This window comes from Bos indicus x Bos taurus, chromosome 5, assembly GCF_003369695.1.
Source record: "Bos indicus x Bos taurus breed Angus x Brahman F1 hybrid chromosome 5, Bos_hybrid_MaternalHap_v2.0, whole genome shotgun sequence".
NCBI classification, from domain to species: domain Eukaryota; kingdom Metazoa; phylum Chordata; class Mammalia; order Artiodactyla; family Bovidae; genus Bos; species Bos indicus x Bos taurus.
In genome coordinates this window covers 15,565,757-15,591,318 of record NC_040080.1, presented here as the reverse complement: position 1 = coordinate 15,591,318, position 25,562 = coordinate 15,565,757, and the positions used below count along the sequence as shown (strand labels likewise).

General features: G+C 48.6%; 1 protein-coding gene across 1 annotated transcript in view; it reads left to right on the top strand.

Annotated features, from left to right (window-relative positions):
• The window catches only part of ANO2 (anoctamin 2), a 247,533-nt gene that overhangs the window by 26,024 nt on the left and 195,947 nt on the right, over positions 1–25,562 (top strand). The gene's annotated exons all lie outside the window — the stretch shown is intronic.

Sequence of the window (25,562 nt, the reverse complement as noted above, 5' to 3'; positions counted from 1 at the left end):
GCTGGCCCCAAAGTTGCCTCGGGAATTTGTGCAGCTTGTACAGAACAGAGGTTATAAGCTTTCTGAAAGAACTTTCTAGAATTCGATAGGTCTGACGAGTCTCAAATGGTTGAGGGCTGTTAGAACCTCGAGTCTTTCTCAGGTGGAGTGATATTGGGCCACTGGGTGCAATGGGGGAGCACTGAGCTGCGACTCTGGAGATGGGGGTCTTGTCCAGGCCCAGCCACTAGGGGGCGCTTGTTTCTCTGGGCAAGTCATAACCCTTCTTTGGTCTTCAGCATCCTGTTGTTCAGTCTCCCAGTCGTGCCTGACTCTTTGCGACCCCGTGGACTGCAACATGCCGGGCTTCCCTGTCCTTCACCGTCTCCCAGAGCGAGAGACACTGAGCTAATGAGACATTGGGACAATGAGTTTGAGACATTGCTCAAACTCATGTCCATTGAGTCAGTGATGCCATCCAACCATCCCATCCTCTGTTGTCCCCTTCTCTTCCTGCCTTCACTCTTTCCCAGCATCAGGGTCTTTTCCAATGAGTCGGCTCTTTGCATCAGGTGGCCAAAGTATTAAGAGCTTCAGCTTCAGCCTCAGTCCTTCCAGTGAATAGTCAGGGCATCCTGGTGGCCCTAAACTGGGAGGCTGAGCCTAGGGCTCTGTGGGGAAATTTGGCCCAGCACACTCATTTGGAAATGATGGGGACCCTCAGCCCCGCGCCTGACATAGAGGACTCGCTGCCACTCGGTCACTCGTGGCTCATTCTCATGAGCTAATTCATCAGCCGGCAAATTCGGAGAGTGTTCCTGGCCGCTTGCCCCGGGCTGGGACCTTGAGAGGGGCGGCCGCCAGAAGGACCAGGTCCAGTGGGAGCGATTCCAGCTCCTTCTTGGAAGAAGACAGCAGGCTGGGAGTCAGAGTTTGGGCAGGCTCACCTCCCACGCGGAGAGGGGACGGCCCTCCCGGGGAACTGGGAGCTCAGCTGGACGTCTCTTGACGGCAGGTGTTTGTTCCAGCTGAAGGCTGTTAGCTGAGGCATTGGGGCTGGGGAGCTGGGCCACGGATGCAGGTGACCGCGGCCCCTCACCCAGCGCCTCCTGTCCCCTGGCTGCTTTTGTGAGGCGCGGCCACCTAGATTGTTCTCCGGGCCGCTTCCTCCATGCCTGGCAGCCTTTGATCTTCCTCTCGGCCTCGCCAGTGGCCACCCACACTGTCGCCTGTTTTCTCCAACTCATTTCTTAAAAATATGATTCCAGAAAATAAAAATTCTCCCTACTGGAGAGCCTCGTCTTTTCCCTGGAAACTTCAGGTGACCGGCTGCCAGCTAAGTGGGCGACGGCAGCTCCAGGGTGCACCCCGTTTCGGCCACCAAAGAGGCCTCACCTGCAGGGGAAGAGTTGCCTTTGTTGCAAAGCCCTGCGCTGGGGCCTGGCGGTTTCCAAGGACGCAGAGCCCGAAGCTATGGGTCCCAGTGTCCACTGCGGGTCCCAGTGTCCAATGTGGGTCCCAGTGTCCACTTGAATCAGAGTTTCTACCACATGTCACAGTGTCCACTTGCTGCCCAGATCTGGGAACCGGGGGCTCTTGCAACCCCTGCAGGATGCCAGCAGCTTGGATATGCCTGGAGCCTGGAGCATCTCTCAGATACTGGCTGGAGGGAAGGGAATGGTAATGTGTGTGGTGGGGGGCGGGAGTAGAGGGACTGTTGTCTGCCCAATGGGGTAAGGAATTTGCTCTGCTGGAGAGAGAAGAGATAACCATGGAAAGAGAAGAGGGGAGAGAGAGAAGAGGGGAGAGAGAGAAGAGGGGAGAGAGAGAGAAGAGGTGAAGGGGAGACAGGGAAGGACAGAGGCCTTGGGGGTACAGGTGGGTCGTGGAAACAGGCATGCCATGAGCATGCCCCTTGTGGGGCTCATGGAGAGGAAACTGGGGTGGAGGGCGTGGGAACAGCTCCTGCACTCTGCCGGCTCCACGCAAACTCCTGTGTCCACGTCGCCTGCTTCCTTCTCCCCATCGTCTTCCCTCTCCCGCGTCCTAGTCCTCGGTCAGACACCAGCTCTTGGGAGTGTGTCTTCAGCGCCATCTCTCTCTTTTGCTACTTGTTCTTCATCCTTCTTGCCTCGACCTCTGGAGACCTAGTGGTCCACAGGATCCAGTCGGAGGCTGCCCAGACCCTGTGCTTCCATTGCAGTGCACACCTGTGAACTGTGCCCCCTGCAGGCTCACATGGTAACTGCACCCACGTGTTCTGTGCTGAAGCAGGGGTGTCCTGTCCAAGTTGGAGGTGACTCTTCCAAAGGCCGGCAGGGTCTTTCCCGCCTGTTCCCTTGGGCCCCTGGCTTCTCGTCGTCAACACTGAGCTCCATTCCTCCCCCCGTGCCTGTGGTTTGGGACATTCAAAAGCAGAGAGCAGCTGAGGGCCCAGAGGGTCTGGGAGGTCTGTTTGCATGTAAAGCCCTGGGACCAGCTATCCTTACCTGTCCGCAGGCCTTCAAGCCTAAGCTGGAGATGTGGGGTTCGAAGCTCCTTTCCCAGGGGTGGACATTGGGCAGAGAGGAGACAAGATGCCCTTTCCCGCACCGTGAGCCCCTCCCTCCTGCTGTGGGCATCTGGGTCCAGCAGGCTGCGTGGTGAGGGTGCTAATGGGGGTCCCAGCCCGACTCTGCATGTATGTGTGTGCATGTATTTGTGTATGTGTATGTGCATGTATGTGTGTGTGTAAGTGCTGCATGGGAAGTTCCCCAGGGAGGTATCCAGCGGGGACCCCACTCCCCCCCAGTAGATTCTTCGGGAACTCCCAGCCCGCGGCACTGGTGTCCAGGCAGAAACAAGGTTTGTGATGGAGCCAGTGGGGGAAATGCTGTCCTGGCTGGAGGGAGGTGGCTCTTCTAGTCTCTTGGGGCCATATGAGCATCCTCACAGGTAGAGGAGTAGATTTCTGCCTTCAGCACCCAAGGTTCATGCCCTGATGTGCCAGGAGGGGAATGGCTTTTATTCCTTGGGGTACCCCGGGCCTTGGGGGTGTGTATAGTGCTGATCCCATATTAGCCAGCACCCTGCCTTGTCTTTTCATGAAAATGAATATCCACTCACAGACTGCTTTTCTTAGCTGGGAGGTTTTGCTGTGGATGAGACAAAACAATAGGCTTCAAACATCTGAGTTAGATTTAGCTACTAACTGAAGCTGATATACAAAATTGTATTTGAAAGCATCTGCTGCCAGTTAACTACAATGGCATGTGGAGGAGAGGAGACCAGAAGTCCACTCACCTCAGGGTGAGTAGCTGGTGACCTTGGGGATGCACCAAGGGCATCGTATATAGGCAGTGTCCACTGTATCGTCTGGAGAGGGGTGAATGGCTCTTCCTTGTTCCCTCCTCTTCTGGGGATGACGTTTCATGGGGGGGAGTAGCACCTATCCCTGTGGCGGGTCTGGCGCCCTCTTAGCAACGTCCTGCTTCCTCAGTCCCTCTTCCTAAGACCTCAGTGATATCAGGAGGCCTTGGGTGGCATCTGTGGACAGCAAGAGTGGCGCTGTGCCCCACCTGTGTACCCATCCCTTCCATCACAGACTCTCAGCCCGCTCCAGCCCGGCTCATGGAGAGCCCATCTAGAACCGGCGTCTCAGGAATTGGCTTTCCCTCGTCCTATTACAAGGGCTTCCCAAGTGGAGCTCGTGGTAGAGAACCCACCTGCCAATGCAGGAGATGTAAGAGATGCAGGTTCAGTCGCTGGGTCAGGAAGATCCCCCAGAGGAAGGCACGGCAACCCACTCCAGGATTCTTGCCTGAAGAATCCCATGGACAGAGGAGCCTGGCTGGCTACAGTCCATGGGGTTGCAAAGAGTTGGACGTGACTGAGGTGACTGAGCATGCACACACCTCCTGTTACAAGGCAGAGGCCCTGATCCTTGACAGAATTCCTCAGAACAGCCACTAGGAGGTTGATCCACCCCCTTCTGTCTCTGAGCCCTTTTTCCATCTTCCTGAAACACACCCACATCCACTCCCCAACCCCGCCCACAGGAGAGAGACAGAGGAAGCCACTTCTTCCTTAGGAGGCTTCTCAGCAGGTCAGACTCAGGGAGAACTGGCCACAACTGGTTTAGGGGAGGGACTGGAGAGGAGAAAAGAACGTTGATCAACCCATGATGAATTATTTCCTGAGCCTGCTGCCTTCTTCTTGATCTTTGCTGGGATTCATACAGGCAGTTCAGCTCAATGCAATCAACATTTACTGATGCTCACAGTGAACAAGTCTGTGTGCCCTCAACGCGTGGAGGCATGGTGAGGAATAGGGTGCAGTTTGTGTCCTTAAAGATCTAGCAGTCACATAGGGAGCCAGACATGTGCGAGGCAGGATGGAGTGAAGACTTTTAAGGACTGTAATATAAGTATGAACGTGATTGGACGGGACAATGGTTGGAGAGTAGTTGCTACTAGCAGAGTAAGAGAAGAGTTTCTGTAAGAGGTGGCACTTGAATTAGAAACATTGCTTCTGAAGGCTTGAAGTTAAAGGGTTAAAGGTCTCGAATGTGTCTTCACTGTCAGCCTCGGCTGCCCCAAATATGGACTTGTTGAGCCTGGTATTGTTGGCCAGAAATCACAGTGCTGCGCAGAGCCAGGTCCTTCCTGACTGTGATCAGGTCAAGAACTTGACTTGCAGACCTCACTCACCTGCCTGGACTCTATGCCAAACCTGGCCCATGTCCTTGGCTCTGCCCTCGTAAGTGAGCAGAGCATCCAGGGTTAGAAGGAGATGAGGCTGGACCCAACAGAGGAAACCAAGGAGAGGTGATGTGTGAGGCCAGCTGCTTGTTTTCTGTGAGTCTCAGCTTTTGAAGTATTGGACTGAGCCAGGAAGCACTTTGCAGGCTGAAAAGGGGTCATATTTCATGGCCTGAAGAAGACTTTTCTTTTTCCTCTGAGGGTGTAGGAGCACAGTTGACAGAGAAGAGCAGGCAGTAGCCAGTTGCAGCAGAAACATGGGTAATGATGTTCTGTGCTGTTGTATTCTGGTCCATTTTATAGACAGGGAGATAAGTCAGGCTGCTTATGAGATGCAGCTGGGAAAGAGGCCTATCCCCCTTCTCCTTTCTCTCCCTCCTCCTCCTCCCCAGATGTCATGAACCCTCCAGAGGGGAGGAGCCAGCCTGGGGCTGCCAGTGGGTCAGGAGTTGAATGAGGTGCCCCCAACTGCACCCTGAGGCCGTTCTGGTCCTGTGAGGGTGGCCTCCCGGCCTTCCCTCGCTGGTGGCTCCTGTTTTGGATCAAACTGAATCTTCCTTCCTGGAGTACCAGTACTTGGTGGCTTCCACTGCGCCAGGAGGCTGCATGAACTCCCCATGGCCTCCTAGGGTTGCATGGCCAGAGGTGGGTGGGGGTGAGAGTCCAGTTCACTAGCTCCCTGCCTCCCCGACCCCCTCTTGTCAGGTCCTATTTACCGAGGAGGAGAGAAGCTGGTATTTGCCTGAAAATATATGACAAGCTATAGGATTCCTGTTTCGTTGGCCCTTGTGTGCAGTCAACTCTCATTTATCTGGAACCCCAGGACTAAACCATGATGTCACAGAGGTGGGTGGAGCTTAGAGGTTGGCTGACCTCCATGCCTGGACATGGGATAGGGGATGGAAGATTTCCACTCCCAGCATACTGATCGAGCAAACACCCTGCATTATTTTTCTTATAGTAGGAAGTGCCTGGCCTTGGGGGCAGAGTATTTGTCTGCTAGACATTTCCTGTTGGAAGAAGCCCTTTTTCCATGGAGCTCCAGGGGGCAGAACTTAAACAGGGGAAATTGGCAAAGTTCTTGCTCTGGCTCCATGACTACTTCCAGTGGCTCGAAATGTCGGGTTCTGGTGGTTGTTATTGTTCAGTTGCTCAGTCGTATCTGACTCTTTGTGACCCTGTGGACTGTAGCCTGCCAGGCTCCTCTGCCGGGGACCAGCCCCGGCTGATCCAGGGTATTCGAAGGAGAGACGGCGTAGGCGAAGATCAGGAAACAATTGCTTAATTAAATGTTAATTAAGGATATAAAGAGTAATAGAATGAGGATAGCTCAGTGAGGAAATTTAGTGGAGAAAAGCGGCTGAAATAAGGATAGCTCAGTAGGAAAATTCAGTGAAGAAAAGAGGCTGAATAAAATTCCAAAGCAGGGAATTAACGTCACCTACGAAGGCTGCAGGCGTCCTCCCGTTCTCCCGAAGGAGAGGAGACACTAAGGCCTCCCCGGTCGGATCTTAGAAGCCCAGGCAAAATTAGTAGGCTTGACGAGCTTCCCCGCCTCAGAGGAAAAATTCAGCCAGAAGGTGAAAGAAAGAACGACATGGGGAGACCAAATTTCAGTGAACAAAAAGAGGTGTACTTTATTTTTTCAAAGTAGTTTATACCTTAAGTTGTGCATAGAGGATAATGGGGGAAGGGGTGGAGTCATGCAAGGACAGCAGTTCCTGGTTCTAATCGAAGCCAGGCTTTCAAACTTATCATATGCAAAAGTTCAGGTGATTTACATCATCTTCTGGCCAGGAGGCCTGTTAACATTTTAAGAAACTTATTTTTCTCTAAAGGTGATTATTCCAAAGTCAGGCAATTATTCTAAAGTCAGGCGCCAGCCTCCAAAAAGCATTGGATAGAGTTGCATTCCTATAGGGCAAAGGTGAGGTGGGCTCAATCAAAGAATTAACTCAAGCGTCCAAGGTTACAAACATTGAGGCTACTACTTACATTTCTATACACCCATTATATCAATCAATACACTGCCAAGGACACAGTAGGTAAGGGGTATGGAGACTTAGCAGCAAACATTGGCCCAACAAGTGAAAAACCCTTCACCAATACAATTTCTAATCAATCTTTTAACTACTCAAAAGAATCTGTGTTTAGACAGTTTAGAACATCTCCTGCCTCTCACAGTTGGGAGGCTCTGAACAATCACATGTGGCCGGAAAAACCTATTCAGGCAGGCTAGAGGACTTCCAAAGGAGTTTGTAGGTTGAAACACTGTCACACCCAGGAATTATTAACTGGAGCTGTAAGCTAACTCTTTTTTCAGAGAGAGGTAGTGGGGGACAGCCCCCCGTAAAGTCAGAGGTGTAGGTGAAAGTACAAAGCAGAAAGTAGGCAGACTCTGGTTTTGGGGGTAGATTGCTCGAGAATTTCCAGGGAGACTCCTGAGGCTTGATCCCGCCTTTGCGTATGCCAAGCCTCATTCCTCATGACCTTTGCCAGGGACGGAGCTCGATCCCTGCACTCCTCTGTTTGTGGGATTTCCATGGCAAGAATATTGGAGTGGTTTGCCATTTCCTTCTCCAGGAGATCTTCCCCACCCGCGGATCGAACCCGAGTCTCCTGCATTGCAGGTGGATTCTTTACCACTGAGCCACTAGGGAAGCCCTTCTGTTGAGAAGGCCAGCCTTTAAATATCTGAAAATAGTTCTTGTGTCCCTAATAATTCTCACACCTTCTTTCCTGCAAACAAAACACACCTGGCCCTGCTCCATGTCCTCCTGTGTCACGGGCTCTTCAAACAGTTTTATCATCACTGCGGTCCTCTTTAAGACCACTATCCTGGCAGTCAAAGCAGGGCCCTCCTGCCCCACACTTCACCTGGTATAGCTAAGCCAACACGCATTTGCGCTGGTGGTGTGTCAGAAATCGATGCTGGCAGAATGGAGATGAATTAAGCATGACCCCATTTTCAAGGAGCTTAAGCTCAAAGTCACATCTCAAAGCTTGTAGATGTTCAATCGGCTTTTCTGGGAAATCTAGGGACAGACGGATAGAGAACATTTTCAAAAAGTGACTGTGAGACTGTAGAAAAACATTATATAGAAAAGATCCTTGGGGGAAGCTGGCCCCCAAGCAAGTCATCTGTGATGGGGTGCTCACATCCCATCTGTGCCTCGGGCAAAGATTTTCAGTGGTGACTGTGACTTTCTAGAAACATCCTTTGATGCATGACAGCACCCACAGACCCATGAAAAAACCTCAGGTGATCACATCACTTAGGGATTTACCAAGTCATGGCAAAACCTCACGTGTGCAAGTCAGGTAATCCTGCTTAAAGAAAACCCAGCCAGGCTAGAGCTGTTTCAGAGAAGGAAGGGTAATGTGATCAGAGATGGGGCGGGGCAGCAGGTATGAAGAAAGACTTAAACAAAGAGTTCCTACTCTAGGAAGAAGTGGAGAGGGAGCGGAGTCTTTACTAAATTATGAGGTGGATGGTGACCGTCCACATGTTTATCAGACCCCGAGGCACCTGTCTAGGGATGTTCCTCTGGACCAAGAGCAGTGAGTTAACCATAAGAAGAACTCAGCTTGGCTCCAGCCTTCACAGCAGGTGATATGATATTTGGACAAGCCACTCTCTCTTGAGCCTCCATGTCCTCAGCTATGAGGATCAGAAGACCTGTTGTAAATGCCTGACAGCAGTATGGTGAGGCTTACGATATAGTTGTGCAAATAGCGTGGTGAGGGGCATAGGTCTGGTTAAGTAAATCTATTAGTTATCTGCTCCCTCGGGAAAAATTATACTATTTCCTAGACCAGCAGAATTTGATACAGTTCAAGCTCAAGAGTCTTGACAAACATTGTATAATCATAAGACGCTTTTTAAAAAATTGTAAATCAGTGCACTGGGATCGTGCAGTTTGCATGGTGCGCTCTGTGCCTCCAGGAACCCTCCCAAACGGCTGTTCTTACTTCATGTTCCAGAGGGAGACCCTGAACTCAGGAGATAGGAGCTTCCTGAAGCCACAAGCCAGCCCACCTTTGGTTCAGCCCCAGACCTGTCTGACTCCAGAAACTATACGCTTGCCTTCGTACCACACGGATGAAGGTGACCCAGAGCTCTGTCCAGCCAGATGTCAGGCGATCTGGGCTTCCAGATTCCTCAAATTAATCCTTCCAGTCAGCAGCCTCTGAGGGACACCTGGTGCGGTCTGGGGAGGGGAGAGGGGCTCACTGACCTGGTCACCCCCTGGTCTGTGATGGGCCAACCTCATCAACATCCCTGTTTCAGCAGGAGTGATGTGTCACTTGCCAGAGCGGTTTGTTAGGTGATGCCAGTGTGCTATGGTTTTGCTTTCTCATTTCTACTTTTCACAGTCTTTTTTTTCCGTAACTTCTTCCATGTCATCAGGTTGTCAATTGTCACTTCTTGCTGTTGTCAGTGGAGTAGGTTCCTTCCCGACTCCTGTTTGCTGCTCTGTCTCCGTTGCAGGTGTAGTAACCTGACCCCCGAGCAGGCAGCCTTACGCACCAGGTGAGCCTCTTAGGCAACCTGCCCAGGAGTCTGCCTCCTGGTTGCTGTGGGATTTAGGGAGGGTCTGCTGTTGTCATGGAAATGTCTTCTTGGTGTTTCCCAGTGAGTGAAATGGTGTTTCCAGGATGGGACCAGAGTCAGTGTGATAAGGCAGGTGCCTCTGCTGTGAAGAGTTGTATTTTGTTCTTCTTGCTTGCTTTGGGAGGTCGCAAGAAATCCAGACCATCAGAGACTTTTCTTAGAACTCAGCGTCTATTGACACAGGAGTGGATCCCTGCATCAAGGGCCTACTTGATGCTGAGCTTTGACCTGGATGTGGTGTCAAAGCAGGCTTGCAGTATAGTGATGGAACCCCAGGTATTCACAGTAAATCTGATGGAAACCGTCGAGGTAAAGTGGTACCCAACTGGGAACCCATGCATAGAGCTGTCCACAGAGGGGCCGGGGGCCAGGTGGTGGCCAAGGGGTGGGCCAAAGCTGCTGAAGGGGCTCATAACTAGCTTTAGTGTGGCCAAGAAGAGAAAAAAATGAGACTTAGGGGACATGTGAGTTTTAAGCAGAAAGGAGAGATTTGAAGGAAAGAGGAAATAAGGTTGGGGATTGACCGGATTTAGACCGATGCAGTCTTGGTCCAGAGATACTGACTGAAGGAGAGGCTCAAGAATGGGCTGAGGCTGATGACAGCTGAGAAGAGAGCCCTGGAGCCATGGGAGATGGTTGGGGGAGATACCTGGGGTGGTGTAGGGGGAAGAAAGCCTAGAGAGGGGTCGTGATGAAAGACAACAAAAGAAGATGCTGCCGAGCGGTTTGTCTAGGATTTAAGCCAGTGGCACAACAGGGCTTGCGAGGGTTCAAAACTTGAGCACTTCTTGCCACGAGGTGGGAATGGACCTGTTGGGAACCAGTTTTTCAATCACTCTCTCTTGGGAAACTTTAGGGCAAATCATTCAGCCCTTTGGACCTGATGCACTTCCTCTTGCTGAGATGGAGAGAGGAATCTTTGCATCTTCTTCACAAACCCTCTAGGCTGTGATGAAAGGTACCACGTGTTTGTGGGAGGCGAGGACCTCAGGTGGGTCGGAGGGGGCTGATCTTGCCCTGGAAGGAAGGAGAGGACCAGCCGGGTGATGCGTCACCATGGACACCACCCAACTGTTTGATCCCTGGAGCTGCCATTTCAGCACACGTCTGTGGAAACCCTGAGCTCCCCATGCCTGCTAACGACACTCCCCTGAGTGATGCTCTCTACGCACACCACATGTGTTTGTAACCAACTTAAACAGAAAGCAGCTTGACACACTGAACAACACCCTTGGAACACACATTACAGCTGCAACCGCAAGATCGCTCCATTTAATCAGCTGGGCATGCCCAGATGCTTCGCACAGGCACAAGCCTCTGTTTTCGGAATGGAAAGCTGCAGCATTTTGTGGGTCTGGAAGTCATAGACATAAGCACGAAACAGAACAAAAAGCTTCGAGATCCCTGCCTGGCAGACTGCTGTCCTCCAGTACCTCCTTGGGGTTATCACAAGGTAGCCAAAGGTGTTGCAGGAGATGTGAGTTTGAGCCCTGGGCTGGGAAGATCCCCTGGAGAAGGAAACAGCAACCTACTCCAGTATTCCTGCCTGGGAAATCCCATGGACACAGGAGCCTGGCGGGCTATGCAAAGAGTCAGACACAGCTTAGTGACTAAACAATAACAAAGCCAAAGATACAGTCACTGGGTGACTGCCGGGGTGGCTGTGTGCCCTGCCAAGTGGCTGACTCCAGTGTGGAGAGGTTGTGACCCTCAGCCTGCATCACCCAACCCATCTCAGGGCCTTAGGAATCCCTGCTTGAGGGCTCAGGATTCAGGGTTGTTGCCTTGGCCCCATTGGTTTCTTTCATAAAATCCATGTTGACTGAACACGAGCAGGAGAGACAGAGAGGAGATTGGAGGACTGGGATCTTGAACTTTTTATTTGGAATTGTAGTCTGGAGGAGGGTAGGGGCAGTGGCTTAGTTTCCAGTTGTTCTTAGTTCTAGCAAAATGGCTATTTCCTTAGGCTGACATGTGGCCTAATCCTCAGACTTTGGGTAGGCAGGCAAGCTGCTCATTCTCCATGCTCACCTCCTGGTCTGGTCTGTTTCCCCTTTCTGTCTAATCCTGGGGGATCACACCCCCTATGGCCATCCTAGTCCCTCTCTGAACGTTTAACTCTGGGGGTGAGGTTAAACCCTCTGATGGTCCAGCAGCCAGCATATCATGAAAGATATAGTGGAGTCCCCTAGCTCAGACCTCTCACCGTCCAGTTGGAAAGAAGACTCCGTGTTTTGAGAAAGAGATTTAAGAGAATATATAATTCAGTTCCATTCTGTGGTGCTGGAGAAAACTTGAGAGTCTCTTGGACTGCAAGATCAAGCCAGTCAATCCTAAAGGAAATAAACCCTGAATATTCATTGGAAAGACTGATGCTGAAGCTGAAGCTCCAATACTTTGGCCACATGATGTGAAGAGCTGACTCCCTGGAAAAGACCCTTATGCTGGGAAAGACTGAGGTCAGGACGATAAGTGGGCACAGAAGGTGAGATTGTTAGATGGCATCAGCGACTCAATGACACGAGTTTGAACAAACTCTGGGAGATGGCGAGGGACAGGGCAGCCTGGTGTGCTGCGGTTTGTGGAGTCACAAAGAGTCAGACACAACTGAGAAACTGAACAAATTTACTGGGCATCATTGCTGTGTTTATTTGTGATTATTGTTTTAGGTGCTAATGGGATGAAAAAGATAGATGTGAACTGGCTGTGGGTGACTAGATAATTTGCCATCTAACCTAGGACACTCTTGAGAGTGAAAGGGAGCATTATTAATAGTTATACTGAGTGTACTAGTCAGCTACTCTCACAATAGTGCTGCATAACAAACCATCCCCAAATCAACAGCTTACAACAACAGTCATTTATGTTTCTTGCTTAAGTGTGTGTAGGTTGAATGGAAAATGTCTGCTTCAGGCTGAGGGTTGGCTGGGCTGGGCTCCAGGCTTCAGACCATGATCAGTCTCCATAGGTCTGCGTGCTCTCAGTGGATCAGAAGGTGCCTGAGCATGTTCCTCTCATGCTGAGTCACAAGGGCACAAGGAAAGGAAGGGAAAGAACGATGTCTCTCTCAAAGCATTGCTGACATCACATTTGATAGTGCTGCACTGGCCAAAGCAGTCACGTGGCTGAGCACAAGTCCCCGTGTTTCTGATAACTATACCCTTTCTTAAGGGGAAAGGAGTCAATATTTTCTGAATGCCAGTGTAACCTGCTCCACTGAGACAACAGGTATAAACCAGGACCATCCCAGGAATACATGGGCCTGTGGTTCACCCTTGTCTGGTCTCATGGAATATGATCTAACAGGAAAAGACAGATCATGTATAGTTTATTTTTTAAAAAAAATTTATTGAAGTATAGTTGATTAACAGTGTTGTTACTTTCAGGTGTACAGCAGGGTGATTCAGTTATACATACAGACATATATATATATGTATTTTCTATTAATACTATAGCTTATAACAAGATATTGAGTAGAGTTCCTTGTGCTATACAGTAGGTCCTTGTTATTGATCTAATTTTATAGAGTAGTGTGTATATGTCATACTGTCCCAATTTATTCCGATAATGTAGTGTTAATTGTGAGTGTGACCTGGGTTGCACTAGGAGTGTGTAGAGTGTAACAGGGGCACAGTTACAGGGCAGTCCAGCCTTGCTGAGGAGGTGACATTTACACAAGGTGTGATGCCTTCATGAGTGAGCCAGGCAGAGATGAGCAGAGTAGTGTTGGCAGCTCACGGTGCATGGTGCTTCCTGCCTGCTGGCACCGTTTAAGCCCTGTGCGCTTGCCAACTCACATCACCCCCGTGCAATGTACTGTTAGCTTCCGTTTATAGATGAGAAGTTGCGATGCAGAGGTTGTTAAGCCATCCGCTGTCACGGAGCTAGTGAGTAAGGAAGAGGTGAGGTTTGAACTTTGTCTGGCGCTGGAGTCGGTTCTCTTCCTCACAGGATACACTGCCCATGGCAGGCAGAGGGGGCCTGGGGTGCCTGGTGTTATGTCTGCTGTGGGGAGAGTTTTGGGGGGGCCAGGCTGGGGTGCAGCAGGGACCAGGTGCGGGAAGGTCCCAGAGCCAAAAGAGCCCATCTGAGATTCAAACCCAGGCCTATCTGATTCCAGAAAGGATGTGTTTTTGCTGGTACCACGTAGCTGAAGATGACCCAGAGCTCTGTCTAGTCATCGCTGTTTGAAGATTTGGGGCTTTATCCTAAAGAAAAGAATGTGTGCTTGAAGGGTGGTGAGGATGCCCCAGGCAGGCTGATTACCCGCTGCCTTCCTCACCTAACAAGGGACCTGTGTCAGGTGATCCGTAATGTCCCTTCTGGGGCCAGCTTTCTAGGCCAGACGGGGTAGCATCTCAAGCCTGAAGCTGGTCTGGGGCAGGGGTCTCCCCAGGGGCCAAGTCAACTTTGGGGTTGGAACCCAGGAGTCTGGACCCCAATTCTAGTCTCCACCCATTGGACTCACCCCCACCCAGGGGCAACCCCTCGCCCATGTCCCTGGATTCCTCGCTTCTCTCCCTCAACCTCTCCCTCTTCCAAACAACCCATCTCTGGCTTCTTTTGCCTCTCTGGCTTTGATCACATCTGGAGCATTTTGTAGAGTTGATGAGTGTGTGTTTTCCTGTTGGGACACATGGTGTCTATCAGGGGCACTTAAGAAGCCCGGCTGAGTGGAAAAGTTTGCCTGGCATCTCGAGGGCTGCTGGGCTGGAGGGCGGGTGGCAGCTTCATGGCAGGGGACCTGGCATGAGGGCCAGGGGACTCTAGGGAAGGCCCTGGAGGCCCAGCTGGGGGCCTGCTGCCCCAAATGGTTCAGTCGTCCTGGTGGGTTGGTGTCTGTGTGCGTGTGTGTATAAAGGCCCAGAAGGGCCCCTCTGCCCTGTTGCCATGGGATGCTGCCTTCAGTGCTGTGCTCTCCATGGTAACCAGGGCTCTTATCTGCACATCCAGGAACATAAACCAAGTGTGGTCCCCTCCAGGTCGACAGTGCGTGATGGATGCCCCATGGGGCAGAGAGGCAGGGAGATACCGTCTGTGAAAGGTGGTGATAGTTTCCAAGGAGCCACCTGGCTGGACCAGCATGCACAAGGATGGATGAGATGCCAAGCGGGCTTCCCAGAGGGAAGGGTCTGGGAGTGTGCCCGCCCCAAGTCCCAGAGATCAGAAGTCTTTTTACCCCCTCCTTGGTGTTGGCCTTTAATCCCCGGCATCCCAGGGATGGGCAAGAGGAAATGGGTGTGATTCTAGGTGGGTACAGATGTTCTCGGCAGGAAGTGTGGTGGGGGAGGAAGAAGATAGACTATACAAGGGTGATTCTCAACACTGAGGTCCCTCTTGCTCTTCTTTCTTCTCTTTCTCCCTTTTCTGGGTGGCAGGTATGCCCAACCAACTCTGTTTACCTTCTGTTTGAAATCTGACATCCGGTTCCCCCGAGGTGGTCTCCTCTGTCCTCCCCTATCCCCCCTAAGTTTTTTTTTAAAATTAATTAATTAATTAATTTTAATTGGAGGCTAATTACTTTACAATATTGTGGTGGTTTTTGCCATACACTGAAGTGAATCAGCCATGGGTGTACATGTGTCCCCCATCCTGAACCCCCCTCCCACCTCCCTCCCCATCCCATCCCTCAGGGTCATCCCAGTGCACCAGCCCTGAGCCCCCGTCTCATGCATTGAACCTGGTCTGGCAATCTAGTTCACATATGATAATATACATGTTTCAATGCTATTCTCTCAAATCATCCCACCCTAGCCTTCTCCCACAGAATCCAAAAGCCCCCTAAGTTTTTTATCTCCAAGCTTCACAGCTGTGTTGAGTCCCCTTTGCCTCTGTGGTCCGCATGAACTATCTTTGTTTCTCCCCCAATAACCCTTGGATTTTCTTTAGCCCTTTTCCTTCCACCTCCTTTCCTTGCCTGGCTCTGCCAGCTCCGTTCACTCCTAGTGACATCTTCCGGACCCGGTGACAAGGCACCTCCATCTGGGTCTGCTGGAAGTATTCTTGGAAAGGGATAGAAGGAGTTTAGAGGCCCAGGAGGGTGGTGCTGGGGCCCACCCCTCGGAGTTCAGCCTGGCAGCTTGTTTATTGCGCCTGCAAGTCTAGCAAAGCACAGCCCTGTCTGTCCATGGCTCGAATGAAAGTGCCAACGCCCCTGGCCTGAGTTGGGAACGTAAACAGCTAGTGGGCTGTGAACTTGAAGCAGGGTGGAGGCCAGGCTCCCCGAGTGGCTGGATTCCAGGCTTCAGAGCATCCCTGTTGGGCAGTGTGTCTGGGAGTCAGGCTCCTCCTTGGTCGTAGGGGGATAGAGGAGAGGGGTTGTCCTAGTCTTTTTTCTATTTAAGGGGTCCTGCTCAGAGAGAGGCTTTGGGAAGAAGGTGGATAGCTGAGGATGTGGCCTGGGGTGTCACCCTGGGTGGCTGATGCTGGGACACAGAGTCCAGGAGCCTACACCCGAGCTTGACCAGCAGGTCGGCCCCTCCTGTGGGGGCTGTGACCTGCTCACTCATCCATTCCTTTGATGTTCAGAGGACTCACTGCTTTAGCAAACTCCAAACCCGAGGCAGGAACCGTCCAGGTAGAGATGCTGAAGCATCCTGGCCTGTAAGAAACTTGTAGTTAACCTGAAGAAAACAACCCCATGGATGGTTCCAGATGCTTGGTGAACGTGTGCAGGCGCTCTGCAAGGAACAGAAGAGGGGCTCCTGAGTGAGTCAGGGGAGGCCTCCTGGAAGATGCAAGGACAGAGCTGAGGTTTGAATAATGACTTGATGTGAAATGAGTGTAGGGGAGGGGATGGACACCTGGGGTGGGGACGCTGGGAGGAATCGAGGCAGGAAGTGGGGAAAAGCATTGTCCTACAGGGGCTTCCGAGAAGCTGAGGGTGGCTGGAATGAAGACTAGTTATTCACTTATTTATTTTTTAAGCTTTTAATTTTTGTTGGGGGTATAGCCATTAACAATGTTGGGATAGTTTCAGGTGAACAGTGAAGGGATTCAGCCAGACATACACATGTATCCATTTTCCCCCAAACTCTGCTCCCATCCAGGCTGCCACATAACATTGAGCAGAGTTCCCTGTGCTACACATTAGGTCCTTGTTCACTATCCATTTAAAATACAGCAGTGTGTATGTGTCCCTCCAAAACTCTCTAACTCTCTCTTCCCTCTATCCTTCCCCTAGGCACCATAAGTTCATTCTCTTGAGTCTGTGAGTCTCTTTCTGGTTTATAAGTAAGTTCATTTATATCATTTCTTTTTAGATTCCTCATCTGAGGGATGTCATACGATATTTCTCCTTCTCTGTGACTTACTTTACTCAGTATGACCCTCTCTAGATCCATTCTTGTTGCTGCAAATGGCATTATTTCATTCTTTTTAATGGGTGAGTAATATTCCATTGTAAACATGTACCCCCGCTTCTTTATCCTTTCCTCTGTCAATGGCATTTAGGTGATGGCATTTAGACATGGCATTGCTTCCATGTCTTGGCTATTGTAAACAGTGCTGCAATGAACACTGGGGTGCATGAATCCTTTCAGATCATGTTTCTCTCTGAATATATGGCCAGGAGTGGGATTGCAGGGTCATATGGTAGCTCTGTTTTTAGTCTTTTAAGGAACTCCCATACTGTTCCCCATAGTGGCTGTACCAGTTTACAAGAAATGAAGAGCTTTTATGAAGGTGGAGGAGATGTCAGATGGGAAGGAGAGGCAGGTATCTGATCATCAGCCTTAACCACTTAGCCCCAGTGATGTGGAAGAACTTTAAGTGCTGGTGAGGTAAGAATTGAAGAGCATTGTTTGATGGATAAAATCCCTGTAACTATGTATTTTTCCCATCAGTGTGTTGCAGTCAGGATGAGGCAAGATTTCATGGGGCTTGGCTGGATCTCCAGTGGACAGAGGGTGGAGTATCTGCTACAGGCCTAGCTTTTCTGCCATCAGCAAGTAGAAAGCTGTTAAGTAGATATGTGAAAAGTGTTTTCAAATATCAGACCACAGGCAGGTAATCCCTGAAAGAATGAGGTTAGCGCAACAGTTGCTCTGAACAAGGACAAAATAAGACAGCAAGACTGTTGACTTAGATCCAACCCATTCGTGATTACATTAGTACAAATGGCTTCAATATCCACAGTAAGAGGTAGGAATTATTAGATTGGATAAAAAAGCAATACCAAAGTATATGCTGACTACTGGAAACATGCTTTAAGTGTTGTATAAAGAAACAGGTGGGTTAAAAGTAAAAGGGTGAAAAGAAATATACTCTGTTAACAGTGATCAAAAGAAAGCTGAAGTGGCTGTATTGATATAGACAAAGCAGGCTTTAGGATAAGGAATATTCTCAGAGATATGGATAATATTCATTTTATAAAAGGGCAACTCATTAAGAAGATGTAACAGCTATTTTTAGGATTGTGTGTTCCTGATAACAGCTTCAAAATACATGGTACAAAAATGGACAAAACAGAAAGAAGAAAGACACAGACCCACAATGGTATTTCAGCTCTTTCAGTAATTAACAGAACAAGTATCACTGAGGATATAGACTTGGAAAAATGTGCTGAGTACAGGTCTCTTAGTGGATATTTATAGAGCAATGTACCCAAACTGCAGCAAATGCATTATAAGTGTGCATGGACCATGTACTGAACTAAACCATATCCTAGCCCATAAGATAAGTCCCAGTGGTTTTTAAGAATTGAGGTCATATGGTACACATGCTCAAACCATGGTGGGTTTAAGTTAGAATTTTTCTTTATTAAAGTATGATTATCCAGATCACCTTCTTATTTTTAATTTTTATTTAATGGACATGAGTTTGAACAAATGCTGGGAGATAGTGAAGGTCAGGGAAGCCTGGAGTATTGCAGGGCATGAGGTCATAAAGAGTCTGACATGACATCGACTGAACAGCAATAGTTTATTTAGTTATTTTTGTCTGCTCTGGGTCTTTATTGCTGTGCACAGCTTTCTCTGTTGCATGCGGGATTCTCATTGCGGTGGCTTCTCTTGTTGTAGAGCACAGGCTCTAGGCATGTGGGTTCAGTAGCTGCTGTTTGTGGGTTCAGTAGTCGCAGCTTGAGGGCTCTAGAAATCAGGCTCAGTAGTTGTGGCGCACGGGCTTAGTTGCTCAGAGGCCTTTGGGTTCTTCCTGGATCAGGGATTAAACCTGTGTCTCTTTCTTTGCAAGGCAGATTCTTAGCCACTGGACCACGAGGGACACCCCTAAGCTAGAATTCTTAACACAGAGGCTTCCCTGCAGCCCCTCCTGTCTCCTGTCTGTTGTGTGCGCAGGATCACACCTCCCTCAATACCTGCAGGCTGGCCGAAGCCAGCACCGTCACCCACAGTTCTTGTTTGATAGACATCGGGGCTTCGGAAGGAGTTTTGAAGTAGGTGACATTCACTGTGCTTAGTCACTGAGTCGTATCTGACTCTTTGCGACCCTATGGACTGTAGCCCGCCAGGCTCCTCTGTCCATGGAGATTCTCCAGGCAAGAATACTGGAGAGGGTTGCCATGCCCTTCTCTAGGGGATCTTCCCAACCCAGGGATAGAACCCAGGTCTTCTCTATTGCAGGCGGATTCTTTACTGTCTGAGCCACCAGGGAGCCTAACATTCATTGACAAGTGTGAAAAAAGATAAAGTTCATGCAACCTGTTCAGGAAGTCCCAAGTTTTTATATATTTATATTTATTTAATAATATATATAAAACTATTCTTTTATATCGGAGAAGGCAATGGCACCCCACTCCAGTACTCTTGCCTGAAAATCCCATGGACGGAGGAGCCTGGTAGGCTGCAGTCCATGGGGTCACTAAGAGTCAGACATGACTGAGTGACTTCACTTTCTCTTTTCACTTTCATGCATTGGAGAAGGAAATGGCAACCCACTCCAGTGTTCTTGCCTGGAGAATCCCAGGGATGGGGAAGCCTGGTGGGCTGCCGTCTATGGGGTCACACAGAGTCGGACATGACTGAAGTGACTTAGCACTTAGCATAGCATTGTTTTATATTCACTGGCCATCTCCTTGCATGAAAGATTTACTGAAGGCAAAAAAACCTTAATTCTGGAGACAGAACTTTGTTGCAATTATAGTTAATGTCAGGGAAACAGAATCCAGAAACAGCTACCCTGGGCCATTTAGGAGTCTAACCTAAAGCAGCATTGCTAGGACCAGGGGTTCAGGCCTCCATGGATATTTATAAGGATGGATGTATGTCTGAAACATGTCTGTTTAATCTGCATTATTTGAATACCTCTGACTTCACCCAAGGAGAGTCCTTTTCTAACATTTGTTATGCTAGTCAACAGGCCTTTATTTTTACCCATGAAAATCCATTTCTAACACTTGGTATGCTAATTAACCAAGCTCTGCTCATAGAGAGAGGTAAGGAGGTAGAGACGCCACCTGTGAGCTCCGGCTGGCTGAACAGAGCACCTGCTGAACACCTGGGCTGTCTTGGCCAGCACCTGCGTCCTAGCTTCAGTCTAGTAACTCACATTCTCTCACACTTTGTGTGATGAGGTATTTGAAAGTAAGTTCTACACATTGTAACATTTTAAAAATACTTATTTATTTTTGGCTTGGTCGTGACACGCTGGCCCTTCATTGTGATGCTTGGGCTTCTTTCTAGTTTAGGCACACGGACTTGGTTGCCTAAGGGATCTTAGTTCCTAAACCAAGTATCGAACCCCTGTCCCCTGCATTGGACAGTGGATTCTTAACCACCGGACCGGCAGGGAAGTCCCTACACATTCTAACACGTTACTAGACAATGTCCCCTTCTTTTAAAGATGTCCAGGAAAGGGTGCCCACCGGCTCCCCCAGCGACCTATTCCAACACATCTCAAACTCTTCAGGGTTTCCTTTTCCCCTCCCCCAAAGTGCTGCCAGGAATGTCTTTATTCCTGTTTTCAGAGCCTCCTTCGCAATGTGCAGGGCCCCTGCTGCCGGCCCTGCCTTGTGACTTTGATTTAAGACTCACGATTCCTGAGGGCAGAGAGCGGTTTTGGCTGCGTTTCCCTCTCAGTTGTGTTTACAAGCGAAGAATCCCCCCGCCACCATGTATGTGGCTATTAACTTTCTCTCTGTGGTTGCCGCACTAATTGTTTTATGCTCAGATAATTATTTTCTATGATCCTTTTGTTCACTTGTCATCTCTCCTAAAGTCGAAGGATGGATGGGACGTGCTGGGAGGTGGGATGAGCTAATGGACTTTTCTCCGTCTTCCTCTCTGAAGGCTTTTGGAGCCTAAGAAATTAGACGTTGCTTCTTAGAGGGCAGGACACGGGCTGAGTGACTCCTGTAAAATGGGGAAGCAGTTGGTTTTGTTTCTTACTACTTAAAAATTTTTTAAATTTTGTTTATTTTTAGCTGTGCTGGCTCTTTGTTGATATATGGGCTTTTCTCTAGTTTTGAAGACTGGGGGCTTTTCTCTAGCTGCGGTGTGCAGGCTTCTCATTGGAGTGGAGTCTCTAATTGCGGAGCCCTGGCTCTAGGGCATAAGGGCTTCAGCAGCTGCAGTGTGTAGACTCTAGAGCACGGGCTCAACAGTTGTGGTGCACGGGCTTAGTTGCTCTGTGACATGTGGGATCTTCCAAGATCAGGGGTTGAAACTGTGTCTCCTGTATTGGCAGGCAGATTCTTTACCACTGAGCCACCAGGAAGCCCCTTTACTTTTTTTTTTTTAGATAATTTCACACTTAGAGAAAAGTTTCAAAAAGAATACAAAGAACTCCCTACTGTCGGAGCTCAGATTCCTCCGGTCGTATTTTGCCACATTTGCTCTCTCATTTTCTCTTTCTCTTTGTTTATGAATATATTATTACTAAGAAGCTTATGTGGAGAGTCTTTCAGATGCTGTGAATATCCTGTTCCTCTTCAAAGTTTTCTCCCATTACATTTAGCATGCAGAAATTTCTTTTGGTGTATTGTACCCATTGGGCAGCATTTTGAGGGAAATGAATTGGTCAGACTTCTTAGTAAAGGCTCTGCTTAGTGAGTGATTGTGTTCTTTTCCTGTTCCCATGGTGTATACTGTGAAAAAAAAGTGAACTTTTTAGATTATCTAAATTGAGATCAGAGAAGGGAGATTAATTTTAAATGACTCATGTATGTGTGTGTGTGTGTGTGTGTGTTTGGAAAGAGGGGCAGTGAGCAAAAATGTGGAAATTGGAGAAGGAAGCTGGATTAGAGAGAAGGAAGCAAATAAAATCTCCTTGTTGACTGAGCTCTTGATTTGATCCTGTTAATGCCCAGTGCTCGCTAAGTCACTTCAGTCATGTCTGACTCTTTGTGACCCTATGGACCTTAGCCTGCCAGGCTCCTCTGTCCATGGGATTCTTCAGGCAAGGATACTGGAATGGGTTGCCATGCCCACCTCCCGGGGATCTTCCCGACCCAGGGATTGAACCTGTGTCTCCTGCTTTGGCAGGCAAGTTCTTTATCACCACTGCCACCCGGGAAGCCCCAGTGCATGGTAACTTTGTGTAACTAATCAGAGGGGCAAACCATCAGGTTCCTGTCTTAAAATCCTGGATCTTGGAGGGTTCTCCAGAGACCATCTGATTCAAATCTCTGCCTCTGGGAAGGAATCACTGGAAATGTCAGATGAATCGGGCTTTTCTTTCTTTTTTGATACTTGCAGAGGGGAGTCACCCCTGTTCTTTATTGCACAATGCAGGACTATGAACTTGGGGAGCAGAAAATAAAGTCAGATGAGGTCCCTTCCTTTAAGGAACCTATATGCTCTTCCAAGAGAGATGCCTCAAATGCCCATTCTCCACCTTCCTCAAATTTTTTTTGGCCTTGAATCTAAAACCGATCTTACTGTTTTTAGACAGCTCTGTCCATCTTACCTTATTTGGCTTAAACATTCACTTTCTCATACTGTTCATTACACTTTCATCTACGACTGGTCCTGCTTCAAGGTGATCATATGTTGCCAACTCTAAGAGTCTGCTGATTGTAAGATACACATTTAAATTTCATGGAATACTATAAAAAGGTGAATATCTAAATTGATGAAATAGGTTTTAGAAACACTGGTGGTAGAATCCACAATTTGTGCTGGTTCATTCATTCATTCAACATTTACTCAACATAAATGATGTTGGATGCTATTTTTGGTGGGGAAGTTCAGAGAATCATTTCAGCCCTGAGTTGAAATTCAAGAAGATAAAGAAAAAAAAAATGGAATTGGAGAAAGGAGTTGGATCCTTTTTTCACCATTTCCTAGCTTTAGGATCTAGGGAAAGTCCTTTAACTCCTCTGTGGTCTCAGTTCTGAAGTTCAGTTCAGTCACTCAGTTGTGTCTGACTCTTTGTGACCCCATGAACTGCAGCATGCCAGGCCTCCCTGTCCATCACCAACTCCCAGAGTTTACCCAAATTCATGTCCATTGAGTCAGTGATGCCATCTAACCATCTCATCCTCTGTCATCCCCTTCTCCTGCCCTCAATCTTTCCCAGCATCAGGGTCTTTTCAAATGAGTCAGCTCTTCACATCAGGTGGCCAAAGTATTGGAGTTTCAGCTTCAACATCAGTCCTTCCAATGAACACCCAGGACTGATCTCCTTTAGGATGGACTGGTTGGATCTCCTTGCAGTCCAAGGGACTCTCAAGCATCTTCTCCAACACCACAGTTCAGAAGCATCCATACTTCTGTGCTCAGCTTTCTTTATAGTCCAACTCTCACATCCATACATGACTACTGGAGAAACCATAGCCTTGACTAGATGGACCTTTGTTGGCAAAGTAACGTCTCTGCTTTTTAATATGCTGTCTAGGTTGGTCATAACTTTCCTTCCAAGGAGTAAGCGTCTTTTAATTTCATGGCTGCAATCACCATCTGCAGTGATTTTGGAGCCCCCCAAAATAAAGTCAGCCACTGTTTCCACTGTTTCCCTATCTGTTTGCCATGAAGTGATGGGACCAGATGCCATGATCTTCGTTTTCTGAATGTTGAGCTTTAAGCCAACTTTTTCAGTCTCCTCTTTCACTTTCATCAAGAGGCTCTTTAGTTCTTCTTCACTTTCTGCCATAAGGGTGGTGTCATCTGCATATCTGAGGTTATTGATATTTCTCCCGGCAATCTTGATTCCAGCTTGTGTTTCTTCCATTCCAGCGTTTCTCATGATGTACTCTGCATAGAAGTTAAATAAACAGGGTGACAATATACAGCCTTGACGAACTCCTTTTCCTCTTTGGAACCAGTCTGTTGTTCCATGTCCAGTTCTAACTGTTGCTTCCTGACCTGCATACAAATTTCTCAAGAGGCAGATCAAGTGGTCTGGGTATTCCCATCTCTCAGAATTTTCCACAGTTTATTGTGATCCACACAGTCAAAGGCTTTGGCATAGTCAATAAAGCAGAAATAGATGTTTTTCTGGAACTCTCTTGCTTTTTTGATGATCCATCGGATGTTGGCAATTTGATCTCTGGTTCCTCTACCTTTTCTAAAACCAGCTTGACCATCAGGAAGTTCATGGTTCACATATTGCTGAAGCCTGGCTTGGAGAATTTTGAGCATTACTTTCCTAAGCGTGTGAGATGAGTACAATTGTGCGGTAGTTGAGCATTCTTTGGCATTGCCTTTCTTTGGGACTGGAATGAAAACTGACCTTTTCCAGTCCTGTGGCCACTGCTGAGTTTTCCAAATTTGCTGGCATATTGAGTGAAGCACTTTCACAGCATCACCTTTCAGGATTTGAAATAGCTCAACTGGAATTCCATCACCTCCATTAGCTTTGTTCGTAGTGATACTTCCTAAGGCCTGCTTGACTCACTCCTCATCTATACAGTTGGGTTGATAATACCCATCCTGTAGTGCAAGTGTGAGGCCTGGTAATAATATGTGAATATCATCCAGTTTAGTCTCTGACACATCATGCAACTCTTATGAGAGTTGCACCCAATAAATATGTGTAAATAGATGATTTATAGGCATGTGCTTACTATGCCTGGTCATAAGACAGCGTTGCAACTGGTCATTCCTTTTGATGTCTTAATTGCCTTCCCTTTGCTCTAATGGAAGTCCTTCTGTTTTGTTTCCAGTGGAGACAGAGCACAGCTGGATACCACCCCTTTGATAAAGTCTGAGGACAGAAGTGGACTCAGCCCTACACACTGCTTTTGAAACTGCAGGGAAATGACACGGCACCTTGGCTATCTGAGGGCCTTGGCACTTGAGGGCCATTTCTCCCAGTGCCCTCTGGCAGACCTGCGTATCTGCTCTTGCCTGATGGCGGGTACGTTCCTGGCCGTCAGTGTTACTGATGGGACCAGCTGCCACTGCCATTCGAATGTGTTGACCAGCTCCAGCTATTTCCCTGGCATGCTCCAAGCTTGCTTAAAGCCATGCTACAAATTTTGGTCCCTGCCTGGCTGTTTTTTCCCCCTTTTCATTTTCCAGGCAAGAGGAGAGGAAGATGGGGTGTGGAAATGCAATCAAATCCATATGTTTGTGATGCATTTGCCCTGAAAGAATAAGAAAGCATTGATGGGAGAGAGCCTCTGGATGACGTGGGGGCCACTTTTACAAGTCCCGTGTCTGTCTCTTCGTCTCTGCCACCTGCCAGGGTTTGAGAGCATCAAGTTCACTTGGGGACACTGTGCTCTCCTCCTCTCCCCTGTCTTTCTGTCTTCATCCCTCAGACCTTGCCTCCATCTCTGTATCCTCAACAGGAGGCGAGGACAGATGATCAAATCATCCCTTCTCTGCAACCTGCGTGAGGCTGTAGCTGATTATTGCTGCCCGTGACCTTCTGTCTCATCTAGAGACAGTTCTGTTTATCATCCACAGCACTCAGGATCCTGGGTTCATGCTGATGCCTCAAGCTGCAGCTCCTTGGCCCTCATGAATGCCCTGACTCCACTGCCTTTTTTATTTTCTCCAGGCTGGTGTCAGTTTCCACATTTCTGATTATTTTTAAGCTCACTTTCACCTCAGTACTTTCTTGGTATATGTTTTAAAGAGCTCTTTATGCATTGAGTGAGGTTTGGATGAGAGAGGCATGAACTTTCCCTAACTCCAGAAGCTGGGTTCTTTGGCACTTGCCATGGTCAGTAGTCATCTTGAACTTTGAAGTGGTCCTCCAGGTATTGTTCTCTGCTTAGATAGCTCAGGAGCTTTGCCAGTGATCAGAAGATGGAAACCAGTGGTACCCTATGGTTTTGGCACCAGGGACCAGTTTCAGGGAAGATAGTTTTTCCATGGATGGTG